Raw genomic sequence first — 17,707 nt, forward strand, 5'->3', positions numbered from 1 at the left:
ATTGTGCTATCAATAAATTGGCCATTGACTTTTTATTTTATTTCCGAGATATACATACCTAGTGCACATCCATCCCCCTCCTCAATTTTATCTTTTCCCACCCCGTTTTCCTTTCCCCCATTTTTTATTTCGTAATTTTTGTGTTCTATGTTTTTAAAGTGAATAATAAGGAAATATACATTTTACAGTGTTATTTTCTGACTATTTTGTGTAGGTTTATATTCTGCTATATATATATGGCCTTCATAATTTTGAAATTGTTAGTGTTTTCTTCTTATTTTATTTATTTATATTTTTTTTATATAGCGCTAACATATTCCGCAGCGCTTTACAAACATTATCATCGCTGTCCCCAATGGGGCTCACAATCTAAATTGTCTATCAGTATGGTTTTTTTAGAATGTGGGAGGAAACCGCAGTACCTGGAGGAAACCCACGCAAACGGGGAGAACATACAAACTCCTTGCAGATGTTGTCCTTGAAGGGATTTGAATCCAGGACTCCAGTGCTGCAAGGCTGCAGTGCTAACCACTGAGCCACCGTGCTGCCCAGGTTTACGAATCTACTGCAATTACCTGTTCACATTGGGGGTGCAGACGGTCATTCAATGCCCCCAAACCTGGATCTCTATAACTAGAACTCCATTTATGATACCTCCCCCTTTTAGATATGGCATGGAAGATTGATTCACAGAATGTCTCCTGAGCCCATCTTCCTGCATCTCAGAATACCTTTCCTTTGTTATTGGGGTCTTGTAGCTCCTCTATACAGACATCGGGGTGCATATCAGCTATGAGCTCCTGGTTCTAAGGGATTTGTGATGAAATTACCATGACTCTCACATGGGATTCACTTCCCTCCCAGAGGTCGGAGGTGAGGGTTCAGACATCAGACTGATGTCTGCAAGACAGGCCCTCTGGCTGTGGGTCACAGCTGATATGTAAGGGGGCCCCAAGTTGGCTAGTCGAAGTGGGTCAACACAAGTGTAGACAGATTTACATTCATCAGGACATGTCTCTGAGGTATAATTGCTTCCCGGATGACTACATATCACGTTATCTGTATCACATAATGTTATGACATTAGCAGATTCCCCAGTCATAAATCCCACGGACATCATCAGCCATTACTACAGTAGTGCAGGGTTCAGTGAGGTTAACAGGGGAATCACTGGGACACAGCTCTATAATATTACAGAGTACCAAACTACTACAGTTCACATCATCAGTATCACCCAATGTTACTACATTACCAGATTTCACTTCGTTGCAAATCAGAGTAACCTCAGACCTTTCTACATTAGTGCTGGGTTCAGCACTGTGAACAGGAGAACATCGTTCCCAGAGTATCACAGATCACCTTATCTGTATCATGCAATTCTACATTATCAGGTTCGATCTGGTCACAAATCACCATAACATTATCATACAATTTCACAGTAGAACAGGGGTCGGCGCAGTCACAAGGTTAAACTGATTACATCTTCATCATTATGCCTTACCACACAGAGTTTGGTGGGTGATCGGCAACATCATGTAATACAAACTATCCCGGGTCTATATCCAATAAAACCTTGTTCTCCAATACTCTTGCTTCCTTTATGTAGCGCCGGTGACCTTGCATGCTTCCACTCCTCTCCTCGGCAAGGACGCCGACTTACGTACCGCCCAGGCCGCATGTATGCACCCCCTGCTCCAGCTCCTGCGTCCCAGGGTCTGTGAAAGCCTGGTAGATCCCCTGGTAATGTGCTTGGGGCTGTCTCTTAAAGAGGCAACGTGCACTCACCTAAAGTGTTCCCAGCCAATAGCTGTGAGACACTTACTACTTAAGGTATCTTCACCTGTCGGGAGGTGACTGAGCAACATTTGTGCTAGTTACTTGACTACCTGTTGTTAGGTCCCCTTGTCCACTTTGTCTGATCCCATTTTGTCTAGCTTGTATCCTGCTTCCATACCTGACCCATCTTCTTTGCAGAAGCCACACAGTCTGCACAAGTACGTGTGGCCATTCTGTCTGCTATCTAAAAGCCGCACAGTCTGTACCAGTACCAGTGGGCGTCCTGTCTGCTATCTAGAAGCCGCACAGTCTGAACCAGTGGCCGTCCTGTCTGCTATCTAGAAGTTACACAGTCTGTACCGGTACCAGTGGCCATCCTGCCTGCTATCTACTGTAGAAGCCGCACAGTCAGTACCAATGGCTGTCCTATCCTCTATCCAGAACCTGCACAGTCTATACTAGCACCTGTGGCCATCCTGTCAGCTGTGCAGAAACCGCACATTCTGTTCCTGTACCAGTGACTGTCCAGTCCGCTATCCTGAAGCCGCACAGTCGTCTGATCCCATACCAGTGGCTGTTTTGTCCTGTCAGTGATACTCTATCCAAACTATCATCTCTGACTCTTGGGGTCAGCTGCTACTGTTCCGAACACCTCCCTGGAGTGGTATCTGGAAGATATTGGCCGCATAAGCTTGATTTCACCATCAGAAGCTCCAATGAAAACAAGGTAGCTGCTTATTTACGCCCCTCCAGGCTAAGCCCGGCCCCTGCATTCCAGTCAAGGTACACCAGGTGCCATTGGCAATACAGAGTTTCACTCCTGTGAGGTTTTACCTGGGATAATATCCTTGAAAGATTTACGTTCTGGACGGACCAATGTCATCAGCAACCTGGTGTCGCTCAGGCCTAAATTGACAGTATCATCAACAGTAACAGACTGTAAAATGTAGCTGGGTTTCCCCATAAGCCATCACATAAACACAACTGTACTGCTGGCGGCACCCATGCATGGTGTCTCCTTCTCTCTCCATGAAGTGACACCGACTAACTCACCGCACTTCTCCTGCTTCCTGTTACTTCCTGGTCTGTGTGCCCACTGCAGTTCCCAGCAGCGCACCTAGTACATGCATGTGTGCATTTAGTATAAGTAGTACATCTGCAAGATGGCTCCCAGCCTATTGCTGAGAGTCATCCTGTATGTAAGACTCCCTTTCCCTTAGGGGGTCACCAAGCCATGTGTTTAGTCATTAGTGAGTAAGGTGTACTATTATGAGTTGTGAGGTCCACTGGTCCCGCTGCCGCCAGAGCCCTAAACGTTAGCCCCTGGTCCTGGTGCGGCCAGTCCTGTTACCAAAGTCCCCTGGTTCTGGTGCAGCCAATGCTTGACTGTTGTGTTGTCCCCTGGTCCTGGAGTGGCCAGTCCTGTATCCAAAGTTCCCTGGTCCCGGTGCGGCCAGTCCTGTTCCCAAAGTCCCCTGGTCCCGGAACGGTCAGTGCCTGAATCTCGTCACAACACAGCTCGGGTGACCCGAGACCAGGGGCTCCTTCCCTGTCCCTAACACTAGCGGGAGCCCTAGCTTGCCCTGCTCCACGGGATACTTCAGATGGCGAAGATGGTGAGGCCTCAGCCAGAGGCGTAACTACCGCGGTCGCAGCGGTCGCCATTGCGACTGGGCCCCGCAGGTCAGGGGCCCAGGGCCGGCCCCTGACCTGCGGGGCCGGACTGGCCATCGGGCACTTCTGGCAAATGCCAGAAGAGCCGGTGCCAGTAGTGGGCCGCCCGCTGCACTGTTCCCCCCCGCCAGTGCCGCCGCATTTAACTATACCGGCGTCTATGACACCGGTATAGTTCAATGCAATGATGTCGGAGAGAGCGTCACCTGACGCTCCCTCTCCCATCATTCCCCGCTCTGCCTCTGACAGTACACTGCGGGTGCGCGATGACGTCATATCATCGCGCACCTGCTGTGTCCTGGGCAGACTGCAGCCGCCGGGAGCAGCGCGGGCAAAAGGAAAGGTGAGGAGAGTTTTTTTTTTTTTTTTCTTTTTAACTGGACTGTAGGGCCATTATCGGGGGGGGGGGGAGGGATGAGATGTGATGTGGGCTGTGCTCTATATACCCCTGTGCGGGCTGTGCTGTATATATCCCTGTGCGGGCTGTGCTCTATATACCCCTGTGCGGGCTGTGCTGTATATACCCCTGTGCGGGCTGTGCTCTATATACCCCTGTGCGGGCTGTGCTCTATATACCCCTGTGCGGGCTGTGCTATATATATCCCTGTGCGGGCTGTGCTGTATATATCCCTGTGCGGGCTGTGCTCTATATACCCCTGTGCGGGCTGTGCTCTATATACCCCTGTGCGGGCTGTGCTCTATATACCCCTGTGCGGGCTGTGCTGTATATATCCCTGTGCGGGCTGTGCTCTATATACCCCTGTGCGGGCTGTGCTCTATATACCCCTGTGCGGGCTGTGCTCTATATACCCCTGTGCGGGCTGTGCTCTATATACCCCTGTGCGGGCTGTGCTGTATATATCCCTGTGCGGGCTGTGCTCTATATACCCCTGTGCGGGCTGTGCTGTATATACCCCTGTGCGGGCTGTGCTCTATATACCCCTGTGCGGGCTGTGCTGTATATACCCCTGTGTGGGCTGTGCTCTATATACCCCTGTGCGGGCTGTGCTGTATATATCCCTGTGCGGGCTGTGCTCTATATACCCCTGTGCGGGCTGTGCTCTATATACCCCTGTGCGGGCTGTGCTCTATATACCCCTGTGCGGGCTGTGCTGTATATATCCCTGTGCGGGCTGTGCTCTATATACCCCTGTGCGGGCTGTGCTGTATATACCCCTGTGCGGGCTGTGCTCTATATACCCCTGTGCGGGCTGTGCTCTATATACCCCTGTGCGGGCTGTGCTATATATATCCCTGTGCGGGCTGTGCTGTATATATCCCTGTGCGGGCTGTGCTCTATATACCCCTGTGCGGGCTGTGCTCTATACACCCCTGTGCGGGCTGTGCTCTATATACCCCTGTGCGGGCTGTGCTGTGTATATATCCCTGTGCGGGCTGTGCTCTATATACCCCTGTGCGGGCTGTGCTCTATATACCCCTGTGCGGGCTGTGCTCTATATACCCCTGTGCGGGCTGTGCTCTATATACCCCTGTGCGGGCTGTGCTGTATATATCCCTGTGCGGGCTGTGCTGTATATATCCCTGTGCGGGCTGTGCTCTATATACCCCTGTGCGGGCTGTGCTCTATATACCCCTGTGCGGGCTGTGCTCTATATACCCCTGTGCGGGCTGTGCTGTATATATCCCTGTGCGGGCTGTGCTGTATATACCCCTGTGTGGGCTGCGCTTTATATACCCCTGTGCTGGCTGTGCTGTATATATCCCTGTGCGGGCTGTGCTGTATATATCCCTGTGTGGGCTGTGCTGTATATATCCCTGTGCGGGCTGTGCTGTATATATCCCTGTGCGGGCTGTGCTCTATATACCCCTGTGCGGGCTGTGCTCTATATACCACTGTGCGGGCTGTGCTGGATATACCACTGTGCTGGATATACCACTGTGCGGGCTGTGCTCTATATACCACTGTGCGGGCTGTGCTCTATATACCACTATGCGGGCTGTGCTGGATATACCACTGTGCGGGCTGTGCTCTATATACCTCTGTGTGGGCTGTGCTCTATATACCCCTGTGCGGGCTGTGCTCTATATACCTCTGTGTGGGCTGTGCTCTATATACCCCTGTGCGGGCTGTGCTCTATATACCCCTGTGCGGGCTGTGCTCTATATACCCCTGTGCGGGCTGTGCTCTATATACCCCTGTGCGGGCTGTGCTGTATATATCCCTGTGCGGGCTGTGCTGTATATACCCCTGTGTGGGCTGCGCTTTATATACCCCTGTGCTGGCTGTGCTGTATATATCCCTGTGCGGGCTGTGCTGTATATATCCCTGTGTGGGCTGTGCTGTATATATCCCTGTGCGGGCTGTGCTGTATATATCCCTGTGCGGGCTGTGCTCTATATACCCCTGTGCGGGCTGTGCTCTATATACCACTGTGCGGGCTGTGCTGGATATACCACTGTGCTGGATATACCACTGTGCGGGCTGTGCTCTATATACCACTGTGCGGGCTGTGCTCTATATACCACTATGCGGGCTGTGCTGGATATACCACTGTGCGGGCTGTGCTGGATATACCACTGTGCGGGCTGTCCTGGATATACCACTGTGCGGGCTGTGCTCTATATACCACTGTGCGGGCTGTGCTCTATATACCACTGTGCGGGCTGTGCTGGATATACCACTGTGCGGGCTGTGCTGGCACCCAACACCATGTTGCAGTGCAGGAGATTCCTGCAACAGTCCGAGGCGTATCTAGGGGAATGTGGGGGGGGGGGGGGGGGCCCATTTGGAAGTTCGCACCGGGGCCCATAGTTTTGTAGTTACGCCACTGGCCTCAGCCCTTGCCTTGTCTCCTAAGTTAGCTCTCTGTCTGTTTTCTTTCCCCACCCAAGAAAGAGGGGATGCTACTGTGCAGCGTAGTACACCAAACCGACGGGATAAATAAAAACTCCAGGCATACAAAATATTCACTCACATGTAACAGAGGAAAGCATCGAGCTGTGAAGGTAGGGGAAAAACCTAAACAGAGAAGGATAATGAATTACCAAGCATACAAACCAAGCAACAGTCACTAATAACTCCTTCAACTCTCCTCATATGTACTCCTCTCCCATTGTTAGCCATGCAGCAAATGGTAGCTATGACAAGGATTACTAACAGAGCCCAGATTATAAAGGGAAAAGGAGTGGCTAACCAAGCACAGCTATGAGCACAGGGATTTCTAACATGGCCGATTAACCTCTGTTATGCCAGAAGAAATAAACACATTTAAAATGAAGGAGAAGTGCTTCTTCTTAGCGCCGGAGTAGGAGCAATCAGACGTTGCGGTCTTCTGGCTCCACACTGTCGCGTTAACCTTGTGACACTCGTCCCATGGTCCTGGAGCGGCTAGTCCCCTGGTCCCGGAGGGCCAGTGTCTGAGTCTCGTCCTCTGGTCCCCAATCAGCCAGTGCCTGAACCTAGTCCCCTGCTGCCAGATCGGCTAGATCCCGAACCTAGTACCCTCAATTGTGTACGATTGGCCACAGGCATTGGTGATCTGTATCCTTTGTCCCTGTCCATCACAAACTGTCGCACTTCCACAGAGAAAAGGTGCAAGAATTGACACTTCATCATCAGGTCCTTTAAGTCCTCGCAGATAGTAATAGATTAACCCACTGCTCAAGGTTGATTTTCAGCCCATCCACCACATCACCGTAACTGTCGTTAGGTCCATGTTGGCGGGTTCAAAATCTTTTATACTTCTGGGGACAGTTGATAGTTTTTTATCAAGGTCTGTTTGATGGCCTCATAGTCTCCATCTCTGTCTTGAGTGAGAGCTGCAAACACTTCTGGGGCTTTGCCTCGTAGCCCTGGGGTTACATATCTAGTCCACTGTTCACTTGGTAACTGACACAGTCTGCATATCTTTTCAAATCCCCTTACTGATGTGTCTGGGTCCCCAGGTTTTTGCATAACAGAAAAGTGCTCAAAATGGGGTTTAAAAGTGTTGGCAATACTGGACTCACTGCTCAGTGGGGTAGACTGCTGCATTTGGAGTCAAGTTAACTCCAGCTGGTACTCTCTCAGCTTATTGCTCTGCAGTTTCTTGCTCAGCCTGGTCCTGTCCCTCTGCATCTTTTTGTTCAGCCTGGTCCTGTCTCTGCAGCTTCTTCCTCAGCCTGGTCCTGTTCCTCTGCAGCTTCTTGCTCAGCCTGTTCCTGTCCCTCTGCAGCTTCTTGTCCAGCCTGGTCCTGTCCCTCTGCAGCTTCTTGTTCAGCCTGGTCCTGTTCTTCTGCAGCTTCTTGCTCAGCCTGGTCCTGTCCCTCTGCAGCTTCTTGCTCAGACTGGTTTTGTCCCACTGCAGCTTCTTCCTCAGCCTGGTCCTGTTCCTCTGCAGCTTCTTGCTCAGCCTGTTCCTGTCCCTCTGCAGCTTCTTGTCCAGCCTGGTCCTGTCCCTCTGCAGCTTCTTGTTCAGCCTGGTCCTGTTCTTCTGCAGCTTCTTGCTCAGCCTTGTCCTGTCCCTCTGCAGCTTCTTGTTCAGCCTGGTCCTGTTCTTCTGCAGCTTCTTGCTCAACCTTGTCCTATACCTCTGCAGCTTCCTGCTCAGCATTGTCCTGTCCCTCTGCAGCTTCTTGCTCAGCCTGGTTTTGTCCCACTGCAGCTTCTTGCTCAGCCTCGTCCTGTCCCTCTGCAACTTCTTGCTCAGCCTGGTCCTATGCTTCTGCAGCCTCTTACGCCGCCTGTGGTTCTGCAGCATATCACTCAAACTGGGCCTTTCCCTCTGCTGCTTCCTGCTCAGCCTGGTCTTGTCCCTCTGCAGCTACTTGCTCAGCCTTGTCTTGTCCCTCTGCAGCTTCTTGCTCAGCCTGGTCCTGTCCCTCTGCAGCTTCTTGCTCAGCCTGGTCCTGTCCCTCTTCAGCTTTTTGCTCTGCCTGTTCCTATGCCTCTGCAGTCTGTTGCTCAGCCTGTGAATCTGCAGCATATTGCTCAGACTGGGCCTGTCCCTCTGCAGCTTCTTGCTCAGCTTGTCACTCCGCAGCCTCTCGTTCAGCCTGTAACTATTGCACTGTAGCTTATTAATCAACTTTTTGCTCTGCAGTCACTTGTTCAGCCTGGATCTGTCGCTCTACAGCTTCTTGTTTAGTTTGTTACTCTGCAGCCTCTTACTTGTCCTGGGCATGTCACACTGCCACCTCACGCTCAGACTGTCGCTCTTAAGCTCTTTTGCCTCTCACCTATCCACAGCCTGACGTTCTGCAGCCTCCGGCTCAGCCTGTCACTCTTTAGCCTCTTGCTCGACCTAAACGTGTGGCACTGCAACCTTTTGCTCTTTTGCCTCTCACTTGTCCTGGCCCGTTGTTCTGCAGCCTCCCTCTCAGCCTTTCCTTTTTTTAGCTCTTTTGCCTCTCACATGTCCAGGGCCTGTCGTTCTGTAGCCTCCCACTCAGCGTGTCCCTCTTTAGCTCTTTTGTCTCTTGCTGATCCCAGGCCTGTCGTTCTGCCCCCTACTGCACAGCCTGTCCCTTTTTTGCCTCTCGCTTGTCTTGGCCCATTGCTCTGCAGTTTCCGCTCAGCCTGTCCCTCTTTAGCTCTTTTGCCTCTTGCTTGTCCTGGGCCTGTCGTTCTGCAGCCTCCCGCTCAGGCTGATGCTCTTTAGCCTCTCGCTTTTCCAGGGCCTGTCGTTCTGCAGCCTCCTGCTCAGCCTGTCACTCTTTAGCTCTTTTACCTCTCACTCGTCCTGGGCCTGTCGTTCTGCAGCTTCCCGCTCAGTCTGTCCCTTTTTAGCTCTTTTGCCTCTCACTTGTCCTGGGCCTGTCGTTCTGCAGCCTCCCACTCAGCCTGCCCCTCTTTAGCTCTTTTACTTTCGCTTGTCCTGGGCCTGTCGTTCTGCAGCCTCCCACTCAGCCTGTCCCTCTTTAGCTCTTTTGCCTCTCGCTTGTCCAGGGCCTGTCGTTCTGCAACCTCCCGCTCAGCCTGTCCCTCTTTAGCTCTTTTGCCTTTTGCTTGTCCTGGGCATGTCGTTCTGCAGCCTCCCACTCAGCCTGTCCCTCTTCAGCTCTTTTGCCTCTCACTTGTCCTGGGCCTGTCGTTCTGCAGCCTCCCTCTCAGCCTGTCCCTTTTTAGCTCTTTAGCCTCTTGCTTTTCCAGAGCCTGTCGTTCTGCAGCCTCCCGCTCAGCCTGTCCCTCTTTAGCTCTTTTGCCTCTCACTTGTCCTAGGCCTGTCGTTCTGCAGCCTCCCTCTCAGCCTGTCGCTCTTTAGCTCTTTTGCCTCTTGCTTGTTCTGGGTCTGTCGTTCTGCAGCCTCCCACTCAGCCTGTTGCCCTTTAGCCTCTTGCTTTTCCAGGGCCTGTCGTTCTGCAGCCTCCCGCTCAGTCTGTCCTGTTGTGAATTCTGCTCTTGGGCTCCCTCCTGTGGTTGTTGGTGGTAGTGCAGTTGTCTTGGGGTTGTAATCCAGGGCAGGTGTTTCTGCTGATTGCAGCTCTATTAGGTATTTAGGTGTGCAGGATCCATGAGTCAATGCCAGTTGTCCATTGTACTTGGGGGGAGTGCATCTCTCTCTGGCTCCTCATGCCCTGCTGCCAATTCAGCTAAGTGTCTTGTTTTTTGTCTCTGTGCACACATTCAGTGTGCTTTGCAATTCAGTGCAATTCATTGTGTTTTTGTCCAGCTTAGACTTTGTTTGGATTTTTCAGTCATGCTGGATTCTCAGGAGATGCAGATATACTTTCTATGTCTTTAGTTAGATGTAGAATATTTGTATTATCTGCTGTGGATATTTTTAGGATTTTAATACTGACCGCTTAGAATTCTGTCCTATCCTTTTCTGTTTAGCTAGAAGTGCCTCTTTTGCTAAATCCTGTTTTTCTGCCTGCGTGTGTTTTTCCTCTTATACTCACAGTCAATATTTGTGGGGGGCTGCCTATCCTTTGGGGTTCTGCTCTGAGGCAAGATAGAATTCCCATTTCCATCTATAGGGGTATTTAGTCCTCCGGCTGTGTCGAGGTGTCTAGGATGTGTTAGGTACATCCCACGGCTACTTCTAGTTGCGGTGTTAGTTTAGGGTTTGCGGTCAGTACAGGTACCACCTACTCCTGAGAAAGTCTCTCATGCGGCTTCAAGGTCACCGGATCATAACACTGTCCCTCTTTAGCTGTTTTGCCTCTCACTTGTCCTGGGTCTGTCGTTTTGCAGCCTCCCACTCAGCCTGTTGCTCTTTAGCTCTTTAGCCTCTTGCTTTTCCAGGGCCTATCATTCTGCAGCCTCCCTCTCAGTCTGTCGCTCTTTAGCTCTTTTGCCTCTCGCTTGTCCTTGGGCCTGTCGTTCTGCAGCCTCCAGCTCAGCCTGTCCCTCTTTAGCTCTTTTGCCTCTCGCTTGATCTGGACCTGTTGTTCTGCAGCATCCCGCTCAGCCTGTCCCTCTTAAGCTCTTTTGCCTCTCACCTGTCCTGGGCCTGTCGTTCTGCAGCCTCCCACTCAGCCTGTCCCTCTTTAGCTCTTTTCCCTCTCACTTGTCCTGGGCCTGTCATTCTGCAGCCTCCCTCTCAGCCTGTTTCTCTTTAGCTCTTTTGCCTCTTGCTTGTCCTGGGTCTGTCATTCTGCAGCCTCCCTCTCAGCCTATTGCTCTTTAGGTCTTTAGCCTCTTGCTTTACCAGGGCCTGTCGTTCTGCAGCCTCCCGCTCAGCCTGTCCGTTTTTAGCTGTTTTGCCTCTCACTTGTCCTGGGTCTGTCGTTCTGCAGTGTCCCACTCAGCCTGTTGCTCTTTAGCTCTCTAGCCTCTTGCTTTTCCAGGGCCTGTCATTCTGCAGCTTCCCGCTCAGTCTGTCGCTCTTTAGCTCTTTTGACTCTCGCTTTTCCTTGGGCCTGTAGTTCTGCAGCCTCCCACTCAGCCTGTCCCTCTTTAGCTCTTTTGCATCTCGCTTGTCCAGGGCCTGTCGTTCTGCAGCCTCCCGCTCAGCCTGTCCCTCTTTAGCTCTTTTGCCTTTCGCTTGTCCTGGGCCTGTCGTTCTGCAGCCTCCCACAGCCTGTTGCTCTTTAGCTCTTTAGCCTCTTGTTTTTCCAGGGACTGTCATTCTGCAGCTTCCCGCTCAGTCTGTCGCTCTTTAGCTCTTTTGACTCTCGCTTTTCCTTGGGCCTGTAGTTCTGGAGCCTCCCACTCAGCCTGTCCCTCTTTAGCTCTTTTGCATCTCGCTTGTCCAGGGCCTGTCGTTCTGCAGCCTCCCGCTCAGCCTGTCCCTCTTTAGCTCTTTTGCCTTTCGCTTGTCCTGGGCCTGTCGTTCTGCAGCCTCCCACAGCCTGTTGCTCTTTAGCTCTTTAGCCTCTTGCTTTACCAGGGCCTGTCATTCTGCAGCTTCCCGCTCAGTCTGTCGCTCTTTAGCTCTTTTGACTCTCGCTTTTCTTTGGGCCTGTAGATCTGCAGCCTCCCGCTCAGCCTGTCCCTCTTTAGCTCTTTTGCCTCTCGCTTTTCCAGGGCCTGTCGTTCTGCAGCCTCCCGCTCAGCCTGTCCCTCTTTAGCTCTTTTGCCTTTCGCTTGTCCTGGGCCTGTCGTTCTGCAGCCTCCCACTCAGCCTGTTGCTCTTTAGCTCTTAAGCCTCTTGCTTTTCCAGGGCCTGTCATTCTGCAGCCTCCAGCTCACAATGCTCCTCTGGGAAATGTTATATGCAAATTGCCTCTTCAGAGAAAAAGAGGATTTGAACTCTATAGCGCCACCTGTTGGAAGTAGCGATCCTACAAGTCAACCCTTTAACTAGTCTTGCAATATGACTTGGGATAAAAGCCAAATCAGTATCTCAATTTGCAGACACGGTAAGACAACCCAGCCATCCCTCTCCACCAGATCGTGGAAAAGTTACAGCAACGAGAGACAAACTTCGTAAACTTTAGAGTTAATATTCAAAAAGAAGGACAAAGCTTAAAAAGATGAAATAATCCAAAAGACATAAAATAAATAAATACAAGTAAAACAGTATAAAATAAAAGGGAAGAAAAAATGATACATCTTATGGACTGGATCTGTGAGAGCTTCTGCCAGAGAACTTCGCAGGAAATATGGACGGATCTGCAATACTCGATGCTTCCCCTGGGGTCTGACACTGATATTCGGTAGATGAGATGTTATAAGGGGTCTCACCAGACCCCTCACTTCTCACTCCACTGAGGTCGTTGGAGGACGGATGATAAGATTCTATTTTAATCCAGCTTTAGCCCTCATTTCTACTATTGGCCATATTTTCCCCAGGAATCTCCCATGGAAACAACATGGCCATCATCTTCCCGAACATCCTTCCAGCATTCTATACAGGGGCAGCATGGAGGCTCAGTGGTTAGCACTGTACTGTGGCTCAGTGGTTACCCCTGCAGATTTGCAGCGCTGGGTTCCTGGGTTCAAATCCCACCAATGACAACATCTACAAGGAGTTTGTATCTTCTCGTGTTTTTGTGGGTTTCCTCCGGGTACTCAGGTTTCCTCCCACACTCCAAAGACATATTGATAGGAAATTTAGATTGTGAGCCCCAATGGGGACAGTGATGATGATGTATGTAAAGCGCTGTGGAATTAATGGCACTATATGAGTGAGTAAAATAAATACCACACATGAATATGATATATCCATAATTCAGGGAAATATTGCGCTCCTTTGGGTTGCCAGATAGCCAGATAGCAAAATCTTTGAAACTGTACCCACAGATGCAAATACTGCCCTCCCCTACTGTATCCTCACCCATCCCTTGCAGATTGTGAGCCCTCGCAGGCAGGGTCCTCTCCTCCTGTACCAGTCATGACTTGTATTGTTTAAGACTACTACACTTGTTTTTTATTATGTATACCCCTCCTAACAGGTAAAGTGCCATGGAATAACTGGCGCAATAATAATAATAATAATATGTTCCTCGTTCATGGATATATCCATGAATTGTGTCAAACTCGGATTTTATAGATATGGCATAAGAAATATTGTACCTCTCATATTCAGCATCAATCAACTGTATCGCACATTCAGCTGTATTGTCTGCCTTAGGGAAGGTATCTTCACCTTGCATTGATTGGCACCTCTTTAGTAATTAGGATGCACACAATCACATTTTGCTTTTCCAACAACTGTCAGATACTTATTAATTTCTCTGTATACAGACTCTATGTCTGATCTCCATCAGATAACCTGCTGCAATTACCTGTCCACAGTGGGGTGCAAGCAGTGACTCACCCAATGCCCCCAATCAAGGATATGTATACTGCTCAAAAAATAAAGGGAACACTTAAACAACAGAATATAACTCCAAGTAAATCAAACTTCTGTGAAATTAAACTGTCCACTTAGGAAGCAACACTGTTTGACAATCAATTTCACATGCTGTTGTGCAAATGGAATAGACAACAGATGGAAATTATTGGCAATTATCAAGACACATTCAGTAAAGGAGTGGTTCTGCAGGTGGGGACCACAGACCACATCTCAGTAGCAATGCTTTCTGGCTGATGTTTTGGTCACTTTTGAATGTTAATTGTACTTTCACACTCGTGGTAGCATGAGACGTACTCTACAACGCACACAAGTGGCTCAGGTAGTGCAGCTCATCCAGGATGGCACATCAATGCGAGCTGTGGCAAGAAGGTTTGCTGTGTCTGTCAGCGTAGTGTCCAGAGGCTGGAGGCGCTACCAGGAGTCAGGCCAGTACACCAGTAGACATGGAGGGGGCCGTGGGAGGGCAACAACCCAGCAGCAAGACCGCTACCTCTGCCTTTGTGCAAGGAGGAACAGGAGGAGCACTGCCAGAGCCCTGCAAAATGACCTCCAGGAGGCCACAAATGTGCATTTGTTTGCATAAACGGTTAGAAATCGACTCCATGAGGATGGTCTGAGTGGCTGACGTCCACAGATGGGGGTTGTGCTCACAGCCCAACACCGTGCAGGATGCTTGGCATTTGCCACAGAACACCAGGATTGGCAAATTCGCCACTGGCACCCTGTGCTCTTCACAGATGAAAGCAGGTTCACACTGAGCACATGTGACACGTGACAGAGTCTGGAGACGCCGTGGAGAGGGATCTGCTGCCTGCAACATCCTTCAGCATGACCGGTTTGGCAGTGGGTCAGTTATGGTGTGGGGTGGCATTTGTTTGGAGGGCCGCACAGCCCTCCATGTGCTCACCAGAGGTAACCTGACTGCCATTAGGTACCGAGATGAGATCCTCAGACCCCTTGTGAGACCATATGCTGGTGCGGTTGGCCCTGCGTTCTTCCTAATGCAGGACAATGCCAGACCTCATGTGGCTGGAGTGTGTCAGCTGTTCCTGCAAGATGAAGGTATTGAAGCTATGGACTGGCTCGCCCGTTCCCCAGACCTGAATCCGATTGAACACATCTGGGACATCATGTCTCGCAACATCCACCAACGTCACGTTGCACCACAGACTGTCCAGTAGTTGGCAGATGCTTTAGTCCAGGTCTGGGAGGAGATCCCTCAGGAGACCATCCGCCGCCTCATCAGGAGCATGCTCAGGCATTGTAGGGAGGTCATACAGGCACGTGGAGGCCACACACACTACTGAGCATCATTTCCTTGTCTTGAGGCATTTCCACTGAAGTTGGATCAGTCTGTAACTTCATTTTCCACTTTGATTTTGAGCATCATTCCTACTCCAGTCCTCCGTTGGATATTAGTTGTGATTTATGTTGATAATTTTTAGGTTTTATTGTTCTCAACACATTCCACTATGTAATGAATAAAGATTTACAACGGGAATATTTCATTCAGTGATATCTAGGATGTGGGATTTTAGTGTTCCCTTTATTTTTTTGAGCAGTGTGTATATATATAACACACGCCATTACTGAAGGAGACACAGCCATGGATATACAGCGGCTGCAACTACACGGCAGTCAATTTGGATGTCTGCTGTGGGTCTCCACTAGGTGGCGGTGACAGGCTGCACTCAGTGTAAATTTCTGCTGTTGGTCCTCATTAGGGAGTGGTGACAGGCTGCAGTCACTGTTGATCTTTTCTATTTGTCTCCACTATAAGCAGGAACGGCATTAAGGGAGTTAGGAAAATAGGACTATTGCTCAGGGGCCCCACTCTCCCAGGGTCCCCTAGCCAGTGACATGCCGCTAACAGTCTGGCAGACCACACGACCGCTGCCTATGGGGCCCATAGTTTGGTCTGGCCTAGTGCCAGCGCTGGCTCCAGGCACCCCTCCGCCCAGCATCACACATTCAACTGTATCGGCATCTAGGATGCAGATACAGTTGAAAGCAATGATGAAGGATTGTATACTGCAAATCACAATCTGTTCTCGCATTCCCTAATAGCTCAGTGTGTTATTAGGTTGATTCCCAAGCGAAAGTCCACTGGTTTGAATCGAGGGGCAGCTGTGAAGAAGATTTCCTAAGAAAAGAGAAACAGCATCATCCAGCTCATTAATAGCAGTTTCTCAGCCAAGAAAATTACCAAAGTGCATTGTGTGAGAGCCATGACAGCTGGAAGAATAGGAGATGAAATCTGTCCATCCATTCAAAAGCCAAGAGGTGGATGTCCAGGCAAAATATAGTAGTCAACAAGTCGGCTCATCACAAGGTCTATCAGTTCTGGTGCGACAAACATGGCAGTGAAAGTGAATCATATGCTTCATAAGGCCGGGGTCACACTTGCGAGAAACTCACACGAGTCACGCGTCTCAATACCTCTCGGCACCAGAGTGTGCAGCTGCAAGTATTTCTATGCAGCTGAGTGCTCCGGTCCCAGTGCCGCTGGCAGTGTTGGGTATTGAGACGCGAGACTCGTGCGAGTTTCTCTCAAGTGTGACCCCTGCCTAATAGTGAGATCACAGATGTCCATGCAAGCACCATGTGACACACGTTAATCATGTCTGGAATGGTGGCACGGAAAAAGGTGAAGAAGCCTCAACTTCAAAATCGTGGGTTGAGTTGAAGAAAAATCTGTATACATGTGAGTCGCCCGCCAGGGCCGTGGGGTACTTGGTACCGGGTCCGGTACTTAAGGGGATGTGTCATGGTGGCGGCGACCCGGTCTATGGCCCTGGGCGCCCATGTAAAAGGGAAAGTCTTTAAAGGGGTTTTGAATAAAGTGTGTGTTCGTGACGCCACCTGTGGTATTCGGTCAGTGGGGACCGACGCTGCTTAAAGGGGTCCACTGGGGTGATGTTAAGGGAGCTGAGATGGTGTAACTTCCCACAGGTGAAGTAGGTCCCCAGGGCTCCCGGTATGTAGGTGAAGATGGTGGGTGGTGCGGTAAAGAACGGAGGACACAGGTTTGCAGTCTCTTTAACTGGAGACTTCAGGTATCCACAGTCCAGGGCACCAGATCACAGGTACAGGCACGGTCCGGTCGGCTTGGAAGCTATTTCAGATTCCCCTTTACCAGGTGGAGATGAAAGCCTTCCTCATAGCGCGGTGGTATTGTAGTCCCTTACTGCCTATGGCTTCTAGCAAGGTCCTCACAGTTCCTCTCTGTCCTCCATAAAGGTGGGACACAAACCCGTATGACAGGTGGCTCGAGCCTTTTTATAGGATCTCTATCACGACCTGGGATCTATGTGCCACTGTGCCTTCTGGGTGTTAGGGCGGACAGGATACATGTAGTCCAGCTGTCTTGCCGGTTTCTGCAGTGCCTCCTAGAGTCGGACACAACCTCGGTCTTCCGGCTACCGGCATCTGCCCTCGGCCAGGGAGGTAGCCCAAACGCTGCTGTACTCCCCTGGTGTCACTCCCCTGCGCTTTGCTCTTCTGCACGCTCACTAAACACTGTTCTTCCGTAGCGTAACACCACTCCCCCCATGAGGAAAGCAGTGCCACTGTAACGACCAGGACCCTGGGTCCCCCCCCGTTAAATCCAGTACTCCCGGACTGGGAAAAGTAGAACAACAATACAGGTTATTAAAAGACATACAAGAAACATTTTTGGTATTCTTGGAAACAGGTTAAACAGGTAAATATATGTAAACTTGGGCTTCCCTTTATGGGAGGTAATTAATACTTGTAACATTGCATGAACATATGTACAAAAATATAAATAACTTTCAAAGATAGATCTTTTACTATGAAACGGTGACTACCCTTACGGGTATACTACTTAAGATTCTCTTTATTTAAAGTGCAAAACCAAACATCAGCTTTACTTTAATTTTCCTACTCTCACTATAATTCTTAACACTATTTGCATATTTATTATACTAGCTCACTTCTAACAACACTAATCACTTTCTTAAAGTGCAACAAATTTTAACATTAGTACATTTAAAGGTGCAAACATTTTTCAAGTCATTCAATATTGTAACAGCAGCAATGATGCAAGGGAC

General features: G+C 50.0%; 1 long non-coding RNA gene across 1 annotated transcript in view; it reads left to right on the forward strand.

Moving 5' to 3' along the window:
• The window catches only part of LOC143805469 (uncharacterized), a 47,375-nt gene that overhangs the window by 2,412 nt on the left and 27,256 nt on the right, over positions 1-17,707 (forward strand). The window lies entirely within an intron of this gene.

Source organism: Ranitomeya variabilis, chromosome 2 (assembly GCF_051348905.1).
Source record: "Ranitomeya variabilis isolate aRanVar5 chromosome 2, aRanVar5.hap1, whole genome shotgun sequence".
NCBI classification, from domain to species: domain Eukaryota; kingdom Metazoa; phylum Chordata; class Amphibia; order Anura; family Dendrobatidae; genus Ranitomeya; species Ranitomeya variabilis.